General features: G+C 39.6%; 1 pseudogene; it reads left to right on the top strand.

Annotated features, from left to right (window-relative positions):
• The first annotated feature begins 6,437 nt into the window (after positions 1–6,437).
• LOC132426783 (ribosomal protein uL24-like pseudogene) lies at positions 6,438–6,843 on the top strand (annotated as a pseudogene).
• Positions 6,844–12,729: the final 5,886 nt, after the last annotated feature.

Here is a 12,729-nt window from a genome sequence, read left to right as displayed (position 1 = left end):
TTTGCAGTACGTGGGCCTCTCACTGTTGTGGCCTCTCCTGTTGTGGAGCACAGGCTCCGGACGCTCCGCGGCATGTGGGATCTTCCTGGACCAGGGCACGAACCCATGTCCCCTGCATCAGCAGGCAGACTCTCAACCACTGCGCCACCAGGGAAGCCCTGTGTATAATAGTTTTAAACAGTTTTACTTAGTAGCTCAATGATGTACTCTTCTTTCTAATCACCCCCTGCCTTTCACCAAAGACACTGTTGTACAGGTGTATTTGGTTTGAGTGTGGCTATGCCAAGAAGCAGTGGACACGATGGCTCTGAAATGGGGAATGTACCTACATTAGTGTGTGTGTGTGTGTGTGTGTGTGTGTGTGTGTGTGTATTTTTAGGTGGTCATTGAGATGGTAGAGCACATACATAAGATTAAACATCTGTAATTTAAAAGTGCATAAGAATTAATTGTTCTAGGGTGTGGCAAAGTATTATCAGAGTCTCAGAAGATTTGCACCTCTAAAAATGAAGAATATTCTCATCTGAAATGAACTACTCTAATAAATGTTGATTATAATCACAATCATCACAATAATGTAACTGCTATTTTGAGCAGTACTTTTTTTAAAGTTTTTTTCCATTGTTGAGATGATTCAGCTGTTTTGGAAAACAAAACAAAGTACAAATGAGTGGGTGAGTATGCCATGAAAGCCATTCTTAAATGATTAAAGCCCTGGCTATCTCAGTTATTGTCAGCATTGTACCTGCCTCCTTCATAAATACTGTTTTTAACGGTCAGCCTACACAACATTAAAGGTCTCCCTGGCCTCTTTACTTGGTCTGAGGGTCCCAGAAAACTGCAGTAATTCTCAAATCAATATGTTCCCTTTTCACTATACTGTTATCACTTGTGATTACAGCTAGGGAAGGAGCTATTTAATTTAAAATCCTGGGCCTGAATTTTCTCCCTTTAGGTTATCTGCTCTCACTGAACGCTTGTTGAAAGCAGATCAGAGGAAAAAGGAAGAAGAGGGTCCCTACACTCATCGGAATGGCTAGTTTCCTACATTACAGACAGAATACATTTCTAAATCCTAGCCTCAGAAATCAACCATTTTAGGTAGGACACCTGATTATAAGAGACAGAAACACAATTTTAAAAAACCTAAGGAAAAAAAAATGTGGATGAGAGAGGTTTTGTTTGCTTTGCTTGAAGAGTACTGGGGGCTTATACTCAAACAAAGAGTTGAACAACCAACCTCAGAAAACAGAAACTAAGGCAGTTCTGGTCCTCAAGTAATGAAAACCAGGATCCAATGTTGTCAGGTTTCTCTCCCTCCTCCACTTCCTTTTTCATCTCTGGCCTTGCCTGTTAGTTTTCCTCTTTCTTATTATAAGCCAGTGTCTTCACACAGTGGGAGACTTTGACTCTAGAAGCAGTGGGTTCACAGCCTCACAGCTTCAGAACAGAGATAATAGAGTTCTTTCTTTACAGCTCCAGTGAGAACTATTCCTGGAAAGGAATCCAATTAGCCAGGCTCAGCTGGAGCCACATGCCCACCACTTAGATAAGTCATTATGACTACGGGCTAGGGAGGATTACTAGGATTGTCCCCAAGTTAAATTGTGTCCTCTTCTTTGACTATCACTGAACTTTGATGAAAGTTGCTGTCAAGGGGTATGGAGGTGTTCTCTGAGGGCCATGGGGTAAGAGGTAGAGAAGGGGGTACTATCTACAGCAGAAAAGGGAGGGATTTATCCAGAAAAAAAACAAAACAAAACACATCAACCTCAGTAACCACCAGCATAACACTGATTTTATGGGATGTTATGTTCTCAGTTCCAACAGTTCTCCTGACAAATGAACTTTGTGAACTTACAAGATGGGGACCGCCTATATCTGAAAAATTACTCAAGGGCAAAAAAGAAAATAGTTATGGGAGAAAGTACATCATGTCATTTATCATCTGTTTTCCCCTTGAAGAACAGGTGTGGCTTTCCTTTGGGTTTTTGGTCTTTCCAATGAGGTCGCTTCCTTAGTTGATAGTCCAGAGCCCTTGAGCTTTAGGTCAAAGTCCAAAGTCAATCTGATTGCCAGCTTTAATAAGGGCATATGTAGCACAATCTCTCCTATCTTCTGAAGACTGAATGAGGAAATTCTTCACTTTTAATAGAGTATAAAACATATAGGTTATCTTGTTCAGGTCAGTGCTTATTACATATAATATCAAAGTTTAAATTAACACCATAAGATAGTATGTATGTATACTCTCTATATTTTACTCTATTCTAAAATACCTGCTCTAAAGTTCACATTAGAATACTCCCTATGATGAGATTTTTGTAGTAATTATCCTTATACTACACAGACATATTTTCTTTAGACGATTACTACATAGAAACTGTATGGTGTGCAGTGTATTCATTTTATATGAATGACAAAATATGAATGAATACATCTCAAAAGCCATTCTAGTCTTATTTGGCCATATAGCCCTGCCCTAGGGCATATGAGTAGCTCATCAGTTCTGAAGAAAGAACTGTAGTAACACAGTGTAGGAAAAGTTACTCAAAGATCTTTGGCAGAGAACTCTGGAAAGATTTTTAAAAAGTCATTTCATGGAATTACTTTACAAATGTTAAAAAAAAAAGAAAGAAAGAAAGAAACAGAACATGGAAAGTTTCCAAAATTGGAAAATACAAAATCCACCAATCAAAACTGAAATATAGTTCATAACACTACCAGATTCCCAACAAGTTCCTAAGGAAAAACTCACAGAAAAAGTTAACTTCTTGTTGTTTGTAAAATAAAAAGGCCCTCTTCTTCTATGCTTTTTTTTTTCTCTTTCCCTTCACTGTGGAAGAATGTAAGATTTCATAACAACAGATATGCAGTTTGCTTTTGATTGAGTCACTTTATGCAAATGTTTCACTATGCCAAAAAAGAGAATTGGGCAAGAAAATACTCTTCCTATCGCCGGCTGGCATTCCTCATTTACTCACTGGAGCATTTGAGGTGACAGCATGGTCCTCAGAAGTTGTCACGTTCTGTGATTTAGTCATAACCACTTACGTTCAGAGCCATTGAACTAAAGAGCTTTGCTTTGGGAACACTTTATGTACCCTGTGTGCAACAGGCCAGACTTCTTCAAGTAATCTTCAACTTTTACTGCAACTGATCTCAGACTTGTAGCATACAGGAAACAAGTAACAAACCTTGCCCTGTTTTCAATCTTTTTTAAAATGCTTCTGTGGGATATGAATATTTTATTATTTTCTCAGCTGATGGTGAGAAACCCACTAAGATTTGCATCTGCTCTGTTGCAAAGCATTTTGATTGTTTACTTTGTCCCTAAATTATTTCTTTTACTCAGATCCATTTAACTGTCCAACTCATCCCATTGGCATAGATGGAGTATTAAATGGAGTTAAAGATTAACAAGCTCATGTGACTATTGTTTCAATTCAAAGGGAAATTTGATCCCTGGGACAGAAAATGGACTTATTTCATAAACAGAGTTAGTGATAACTCTCGTGATTTAATTTTGACTAATTGTCTAATATCCATATACATCTCCCCAACTTTTAGCTAGACTTCTTGAAATTCACAATTTTAGAAATTATGTTAGGAGAAGCAATGGCAAGTACCCAAAGAATGAGTGTCTTGAAATTCAGTAGTTGTGTTTTTTAAGTGCAGAGAGGAAGTAATTGAGTGGAATTATTATACATTAAACAGCTCAATGTTAATTTTTCATGTTTTGATATTTTTTCCTTTTTTTATAACTAGCTGAGACTGGACAGTGAAAGGAATAAAGAGAAAATGAAATCAAATTAGAGATCAGAAAGTTTTAGTTCCAGCCCTGGCACAAAACCATATGTCATTTAGAACAAACTACTTCAACTCTCTGAGATTCAGTTCTCTACCTGGGTATTATTTAATGATAACTGCTGTAACAAACACCTGTAAAAAACTCATTTATTGTGTATTAATAAATCAGTAATTATTAATAAATAATAAATTATATTCTCTGATCTCAAAGTTGGATGAAGATTTTCTTTATCAGGTGACTCTTAAATGGCCCTTGGGGTAGCACTCTGACAAGATGTAATTTAGGGACCAGTCCCCTTCCATATTGTGCCTTTGTTATTTTGGAGTCCTTCATTTTTGGCTCCACAGGGAGAAAGCAAGAAAGACCTTGTAGGATCATCTGAGAGCCAGACCTGAAGATAGCTTCTATCATTCTGACTACATTCCATAGACAAAAACTCCATGACATCCACAGAGTGGATAACCTACATCAATTCTGAAAATTAATGAATAAAGTGAATTCCTTAGATATAAGGTAAGCTGAAACGTTGGACACACAGCATGATAGCATTATCTTTGCCACAAAATGTTAAATGAATGGGGTTAAATGAGTTTTATATTTCCCTCCAAGGGTATGTAATTTAGTGGAAAAATTAAAGAGAAAATACAGAGTAAGATTCAAGGAAAGCAGAACTAAGTCGAAGTTTCAAAGAGCAGCATAAAAGACTAGACCGTGAAACCTTGGAGAGCAAGAACCCCATGTGATGTTTCTCATAATTTATAACACATTTGCATGCAACTTACAGACACCTATTAATGTTTGCTATTCATGATACTGGAAGCTTACAGGCTTGAAGGTAAGATGAAACTGGTGAACAGAGCAAAATAGACTGGGTATTCTTGAGGACAAACTTTTTTACCTCAATATGTCTTTATTAGCCAGTCTTGGCACGGATAAAAAAAATCACTGTGGAACCAAACAGTCAGCTCAGAAGAGAACATCCTCCTACATGGTCGTCCCCCTTTACATGAACATCTCTATTTCGGCTGAAGGACCTGGGTCACATTCCCAGTCATGGCAATGCAGTTGTGTATATCATAACAGTGAGGGACGCTTTCTAGGGAGAAGGACAGGCCTTCAAAGCTCCTCAAAATTTTTTATTTTAAAATTTTCTATTGGGTTTATTTGTTGGTGGTGGTTTTATTTTGTTTTTGTTTTTTTGTGTTTTTTTTTGAGATAAAAAACAAACGCTCGTGGATCAAAGAGTCTTGTTTTTGTAGGGAGTTTTCCAGAATCCATAAACTATCCGTGAAGATAATTCTTCGAAAACACAATGATTTCAACAAAATAAAACAAAGCTCTTGGACTTTTGCCCTTCGTTGTCAGAATCAAAGGCGTGTCTCAATTAGAAAACCCTTTGCTATAGCCTACGCTCATGGCTTGACCGTTGCTTGCTGATTTCTATCAGTTCTGATGCCAATCTGAGCCTGTTCTCTAAACTCTACAGGAACAGTGAAAACACTGTCTTAAAAACACACCCGCACTCTCACACCAATAGAGGAACAAATAAACTTCGGAGAAATTTATTAATAGTCAATATTTATTAAGTCCTTAATTTGTGCTGGACACTGTTCTACGATGTTTTGTATGTATTAACACAATTAATCCTCTCTTTGAGAGAAAGTTACTATTATGAACCTCATTTTACAGATGAAAAAACTAAGGAACAACAGTGTGAAATATTTTTCTCAAAGTAACGTACTTGGAAAAGAAGTAGAGCCAGAATTCAAACTCTCATCTTTCGACTTCAGAGTCAAGTTCTTAAGTGCATTGCCTATTGCCTGCAGTGACATGAAATACCCCAACCAGTCATTTCCAACCAAAAAAAAAAAAAAAAAAAAATCTGAACTGAGAGGGATTTTTTTTTTAAGAGGATGATGCATCCACTCTGAAAATCAGAGAATAAAGAGTTAACATTCTAATAGCTCACATATGTCTTCTAGCATCTCTGACATGTAAAGAGCTTGAAGTCATCACTTTCATCTTTATAACCAGAAAAAAACTAAGCCAAGTAAAATGAACTAAAAATCAACAAGTCTTCTTGGACCTACCAGAGAACTGAGGTTGTTGGGAAAACTGCCACCCCAAAATCTAGACAGGTGACTCCAAAGAGTCACAGCTGAGATCTGTTTACCCGAAGAGCAGAAATCACTGGAACCATAAACTGGTAGGAACACTTAAACGGTAATTTTGATAAACTGCTGGAGACTGAATTGGACCAACCTATGGGAGAGAAACTCCTGCTGGTCGGAGTCTTATGGGGCCTCACACTTTCCTGGGCTTTACCTCCAGGAAACCCACTAGGTCCTCATGGTGAAATTCTGAGAAAGAGCCCCTCCTGGCTCTGGCAGGAAAAGAGGAAGAGTAACAATTGTGAAATATGCCTAAAGTCTTCTCCACAACAAAGGGCTATTCTCCAGGGAAAAATCAAACTTCATCAGAGTCTGTCATACCTGCAATAAGGGCACTTCTCTCACTTGCGTCACCCTCTAGATTTCATGATTCACCAAAGGAGGTGAGGAGATCTAAAATATACATGTGAAAGCGCACACTTCTGAGCCCAGCGGGTGCCAGGTAGACAGTCATCATGAAGTTCAATCCCTTTGTGACCTAGGACTGCAGCAAACACCACTTCAGTGCCCCCTGGCCCATGTCTGCCTGGCTCTCAGGGGAGATGCAGCAGAAGTACAATGTCTGGTCTATCCGCCTCTGCAAGGACGACGAGCTCCAGGTGGCCCAGGAACACTACACAGGTCAGCAAATTGGCAACGCAGTGCAGGTGCACAGAAAGAAATATATCATCTACATCAAGTGGCTGCGAGAAAGCTAAGAGTACAATTGTCCACGTGGACGTCCATCTGAGCAAGGTGGTTATCACTAGGCTAAAACTGGAAGAAAAAAAAAATTCTCGAATGTAAAGCCAAATCGTGACAAGTTGGAAAAGAGAAAGCCTATGATATAAAGAAGAACTTATGGATTAAATACAGGATTGACTATAGCCAGTTGTGCAGCCACAATTTAACTGTAGATTTTTAGCTAGTGTGTATTCCTTTGGAATTTTTCAAGATATCTCTTGTAAGTTTCATTTCCCTCCTGTTTTATTATTGATCTATGGCTCTGTAAATAAGCTTCTGCCATTTTGATTAATAATCCTGAGGATAAAAATTGAAAATGTTTCCTAAAAAAACTGTGAAGGTCAGAGCACAGGGACATAGACCTACGAAAAGAAGGCAATTTAATCATATGATTACAAAATGGTTCTTCTCCCCCACCCCACATTACCACCACACCAACAGCCCTCCAGCAGAATAACAGTGGATTGCAGCTGCTAGTTTTCCAAGACACAGACTCCCTCTGGGGAGTAATACTTAGGAAAGTACAAAGTCAACAGGGAAAACAAAAACAAGGACACTAAATTCACTGGGAGACTCTGGCACCTACAGCTACAGTAAACATTAAGCACAACCTACTCTTACCCAGATTAAGACAAACTTCACACTAAAGGCCTATTTAGCTCACTTCCTATTCTCCAACACATAATGTCAGGCTTTCAACAAAAATAACAAGGCAGGCTACAAGGCAAGAAAAGACAGAAGGATCAAAGCAAGTATCAGAACTAAACTCAGATGTGGCAGAGACGTTGGAATTATACTGGAAATTTAAAGTAACTATGATTAATACGCAAAGGGCACTAATGGAAAAAGTGGACAGGATGTGAAAACAAATGAGTAATATAAGCAGAGAGATGGAGGCTCTAAGAAAGAATCAAGAGGAAATGCTAGAAATCAAAAACACTGTAACAAAAACGCAGAATGCCTTTGATGGGCTCATCCGTAGACTGAACACGGCTAAGGAAAAAAAATCAGTGAACTTAAAGATAGATCAATATACACTTCCCAAACCATCAAGAAGGTGAAAAGACAATGTAGGTAATAGGAGAAAAGTTTCCCCAAACATACTGTAATTAGTATACTTGTACTGGTATCTAGTACCAGAACTTGTATCTAATAAGAAGTTCAACTCTTGATTAAAAATCTATGTGTGATTTTTCATATCTGAGCAGAGGCAATTACAATGGCTTTACCAGGCAGGCCTCATATGGGAAAGCTTTCCCTCCTCACATCGAATTTGGTGCATAGCTATGCACTGCAGTTTCTGAAGAGAGTTGTAGTCAAGGACTCAAGCCTCTCTGTCTGGTCAAGGTCATGCTCTTTTTTTTGCATTCCTAACTCCATTCCTAGCCTTGGGCAGATCTTCCCAAACACCTCTGCTAAGACCTCCTTATGTAGGGGAGGAGGAGAACACCTTGAAGACACTTTAAACTACTCCAACTCGGTACCCAGCACTTCCACAAGCTTTACCCCTGTTTCTCCTCCCAAATCCATGGTCCACAAAACTGCTAGAGGCTTTTGTTGGGGGCTTCCTTGACCATGAGACAAGCCCTGCACCAGACTGATCCACGTGACTCTCAAACGGTACATTATTCCATGGGGAAAAATGGAACAGGGGAGTCTGTACTTTCTCTGATTTTAACCTCTTGTTTATACCATCTTGGCTAGTGATTAAAGGCTTAACTCCTTCATTTTTGCCTTGTTGCTTTACATGGCTACTCAGACACCTGGCAGCTGTGCTCTGTCTCCCAGCTCAACTGCACTCATGAAATCTAAAATACATTTTAAAAATTGTACAGCTCAATGATAAAATAACCCAATTAAAAGACAGTCAAAGGATCTGAGCTGTTATTTTTTCCAAAGAAGATAAACAAATGGACAAAAACCACATGAAAATATTCTCACCATCACTAACCATCAGGGCAGTGCACAGCAAATGAGATAACACTTCATGCCCACTAAGATGACTATAATAAAAATAACAATGTAACACAATAATGGGTTGTCAAGGATGTGAAGAAATTGGAACCCTCATACATTGCCGGTGTGAATGTAATATGGAGCAACTGCACCATATTGCAGAAATATGAATGTTAAAAGTGCTTCCGGCGGTATGTCAGATAGAAATGAAGAGTATGTTATGGGTAACTGGAGGAAAGGTCATCCTTATCATAAAGAGGAAGAGAGCTTATCTGAATCGTGTTCTGTTGGGCTGCAAGAAGAAATTGTAAGTGGGGAAAGTAATAAACCAAAGAAGGAATTTTTAACCAGAATGCGAAGATGTGGAAATTGTCAGCCAATCCACATTGCACAAAATGAGTAAGCATGTTCTGGAGAGAACACCAGGGGTGTAGCTGGACAACCGTTTGCTAAGGAGACTAGGCATGTGATTTGTGAGTCCAATCCACCATTTCAGCAGAAACACTTGCAGCTTGGACTGACGGAGATAGAGATGAGATGAAATAAAGGAAGGCTGTCAGACTTCTGGGATTCTACAGGCAGGAAACAGGCAAGTAGAATTATCTGGCTGTGAATATCAGTTATTCTTTGAGAAAAGGGAAGAATGACCTCAAGGGAAGTTCAGAGGCCAGTGGATCTGTCATTGACATTAGGACTTGGAGGCTAAAGGCCAAGGGAGGCTTCTCAGTTCCAAAATGTAGGGCCACATCATGAGTTCCAAGGGGCGGGGTTGCTTCCCAGGAGCAGAGGAAGCAGATCATCACCCAGGGCTGCCACCGAGGGCCCCAGAAGACAAAGCATTCAACCAAAGAGGGTTAGTCTCAAGCCTTAAAATCGAATGGAATTTTCTCTGCTAGTTTTCAGACTTGTTGAGGACCCATGACCCCCTGCTTCCTTACCATTTCTCAGTTTTGGAAAGGGAATGTCTGTTCTATGTCTGCCCCATCATTGTAATTTGAAAGCCCCCTGAGATCATAAAACATTTCTTCTTTTAATTTGCTATTGATTTTCACCCACATCCTCCTTCCATCCTCTCAGTACAACCGTAAGGTTCAGAAGAGGACTGACCCATACAGGCGGCAAGAGGGAGTCTTGTCAATGTCTTCCCCTTTGTCCATTTCAGTCAAATGGAGTAGGGTTGGATAAATACAAGCTTATGACTATCCCATTCACTGGGTAGGAAAGCAGACAGAGATCCAGCTTAGGCAGGTGGGGAAAAACAACCACCTATAATTCCCTTAGGAAACTGTACAGTGATATTTAGGGCTACCATCATGGTGTCATGCTAAGCAATTGATTCTTTACCTGAAACTCTTACATGAAACCCAAGTCCTGACACTACAGTATCAGGTAAGGATAAAGAAAAAAATTTACAAGTAGAGAAAAAGTTTATGTAAGTTCCTATGCCCCACCCCCTCCTCTCCATCTTCTCCACAGTTTCTCAACAATCTATCTAATGACAACCCCCCCTTACTTCTATGCATATTAAATTTGAACACACATTTATCCAATCTTGGAAGCCATCCCTTCAGTCTATGATCATTCTCAATTTAGTAAGCAAGTGTTTCATCTGCTTATTCCAATTTGTAGTCAACCCATGACTTTGTAGGGGTAAACTTCCTTGTATATGATGCTTTTCAGTTCACATTGCAGTGTACCTGTGATAAAATTGGTTCTTTGATTAGGTGATAAATAAGCAAGAAGTCCAAATTGAAACTGTATTTTCTGTTCTAGCTTCTACTGTGTTAGGGGAATTTGCTTCAGCTACCAGATACGCAAATCCAAACCCAGAATGAATATCTATCCCAGTGAAGACCCATTGGAATCCACCACAGAATCATAAATTTACCTGCCAGCTATGGGTGGACCCAGATCACCTTGGTATGAAGCCCATGGCTAGCTTTAGTCTCTCATGTTCTTGTCAACAAAAATAACAATTTTTAATCACCTTTCAAGTTTCTGAGTGAGATAGGTGAATACATCTTTTTCCTGCCCATTGTTGCGTTGCTTGAATGTCTCTCCAGCCACTGATCTCCTGTATCCAAAAGTCTACCCTCAAGGTGCAAGTGGGGCATTTACTTTTTGGCTCGTCACCTTAGAAATGGGAAGGGGGCTTTTTGATGTGCAAACATATGTCCCACTTTAACTTCCTTCTTCAGGTCCGTAAGGTTTTCCATAACAGAGGACCCCAGTTCAATGTTCCTTTAATTTTCTAGTCATCTAAGCCCCCCTTTTCCAAATTACTTTACCAGTCCATTAGTCCTCATCCAATAATCCTGGCTGTTGCCGCTGGATGGCAGTAACAGACTTTTGCCAGAAGCGCCAGTCAGCAGAACTGCAGGTAGTAGAAACTTCCACCATCATCACCGATTTCCTTATTCAGTTCTCTTACTATGTACAGTTAACCTCCAAGCTCTCAGCTTTTCTTGGAGAATTTACTGAACTATGAAACAAGGGATTTGTGGTCACTGATATCACTGCATATCACAGATCCATACTTAAAGCCAAAATTGCTCTCCAGGGCATCCTATATTGTTTTAAATTAACCACTTGAGTGGCCTCAGGCAATTCTAAAGTTTTCCTATCTAGCATGTCTAATTGAAGTGGGGGAAGGAGCAGACTTGCACAACATCCCTTTCTCAATGATTCGGATAAGGGAAGGGTCCCCATTCAGACATCATATCCATTGCAACGACACATTCTTTGTAAGAGCGAGGCAATAACTATGCACAATTTGTATTCATAAATCCCCACTTTGAACCATACTTTCACTTGCAAGCCTTCTACACTTACATCACCATATTCTCCAAATGTAATTATATTGCCCTTAAACCCTTCATGAGCAGGTTTAGGTACCAATGTCCAGCAATCCCAATAGTTTTTTCACCACCCATAGGCTGCTGGTACCAGACCAGTGTAAATGGCCTTGGGTCCCTGGCTGGAGTTTTTCTGGGACTTGGGTTCTCCCATCAAAGTCATAAGCCTCTCTTTGCTCTGCACTTTTTCCATTGGCCTAGGCTCTGAAGAGATTTTAGACTTTGCTTATGTGTAATACTCAGATTTTTAATCCATCAAAGCAAGGATAAATTGAGTGACTGTCATTTTATAATCTGAGGAGTTGATGTTGGAGCTTTTGTAATCTTTTATAGTGATTCATTAACAGTTACTGACTACTTCATTGATCTCTTCCTTTTTCATGCCATTTTGAATCAACTATAAGACATTTCTGCCTGGCTCAGTTGTCCAAGGTTGTTTTTCCCCCCATCTCTCATATTCTTATCATTCCATTTCTCCTGAGTCTTCCTAATCTTTTTCTCCTATCATTAAATCTCATTCAGGGGAGCTGAGCAAGGAGATCTGGGGCAGCTTCCCTCACATGCTCTTATCCCCCCAACGATGTAGGTACTGAGGATTCCACGAAGTTGTAGCTCCCTTTTATCTCACCATCAGTCATCACCTGAGTCAGAGTCTTAGTGTTGGGTTATGCATCGTCATGCAACCAATCTAAAGCTACTAGCATTTCCAGCATTTCAGCAGCCTCAGGGGATTCCATTTAATATCTAAGAGAGGAGGTAGGCAATATCCCTTTTCAGGGCACACACCACATACTCTTGTCTTTATGCAATTTAACAGAGTGAGAGTTTGTCCCTCTACACCCATTTCTAGGAAGGCTGCAAACCAGTGTAGGATCCTGAGTAAGACTGCACAGGCTGTCACCTCTAACCTTCCAAATCCAATTTCCATTTCAAAAGCAATTCCAAAAAGAGCTGCAAAATGTATGGAAAAGGTAACTTAACTCTTTACCAAATTCCAGTCAAAGCAAATTCCTCCTGGACACTCCATTCCTCCCCCTTACAGACAGACAGTCACAGGCCCTAACACAGTGACTCTGGTAGCTTCACTCTGCTTTCAGTCACTTTAGTTAGAACAGACAGGAGCAAAAAGCCACCTCTTACTTTTTTACAAAAAAAAATTATTTTTATACAGTTTTCAAAGGTTACCTTCCATTTACAGTTATTATAAAATATT

Source organism: Delphinus delphis, chromosome 6 (genome assembly GCF_949987515.2).
Source record: "Delphinus delphis chromosome 6, mDelDel1.2, whole genome shotgun sequence".
Taxonomy (NCBI): domain Eukaryota; kingdom Metazoa; phylum Chordata; class Mammalia; order Artiodactyla; family Delphinidae; genus Delphinus; species Delphinus delphis.
This window is presented reverse-complemented; position numbering and strand designations above follow the sequence as displayed.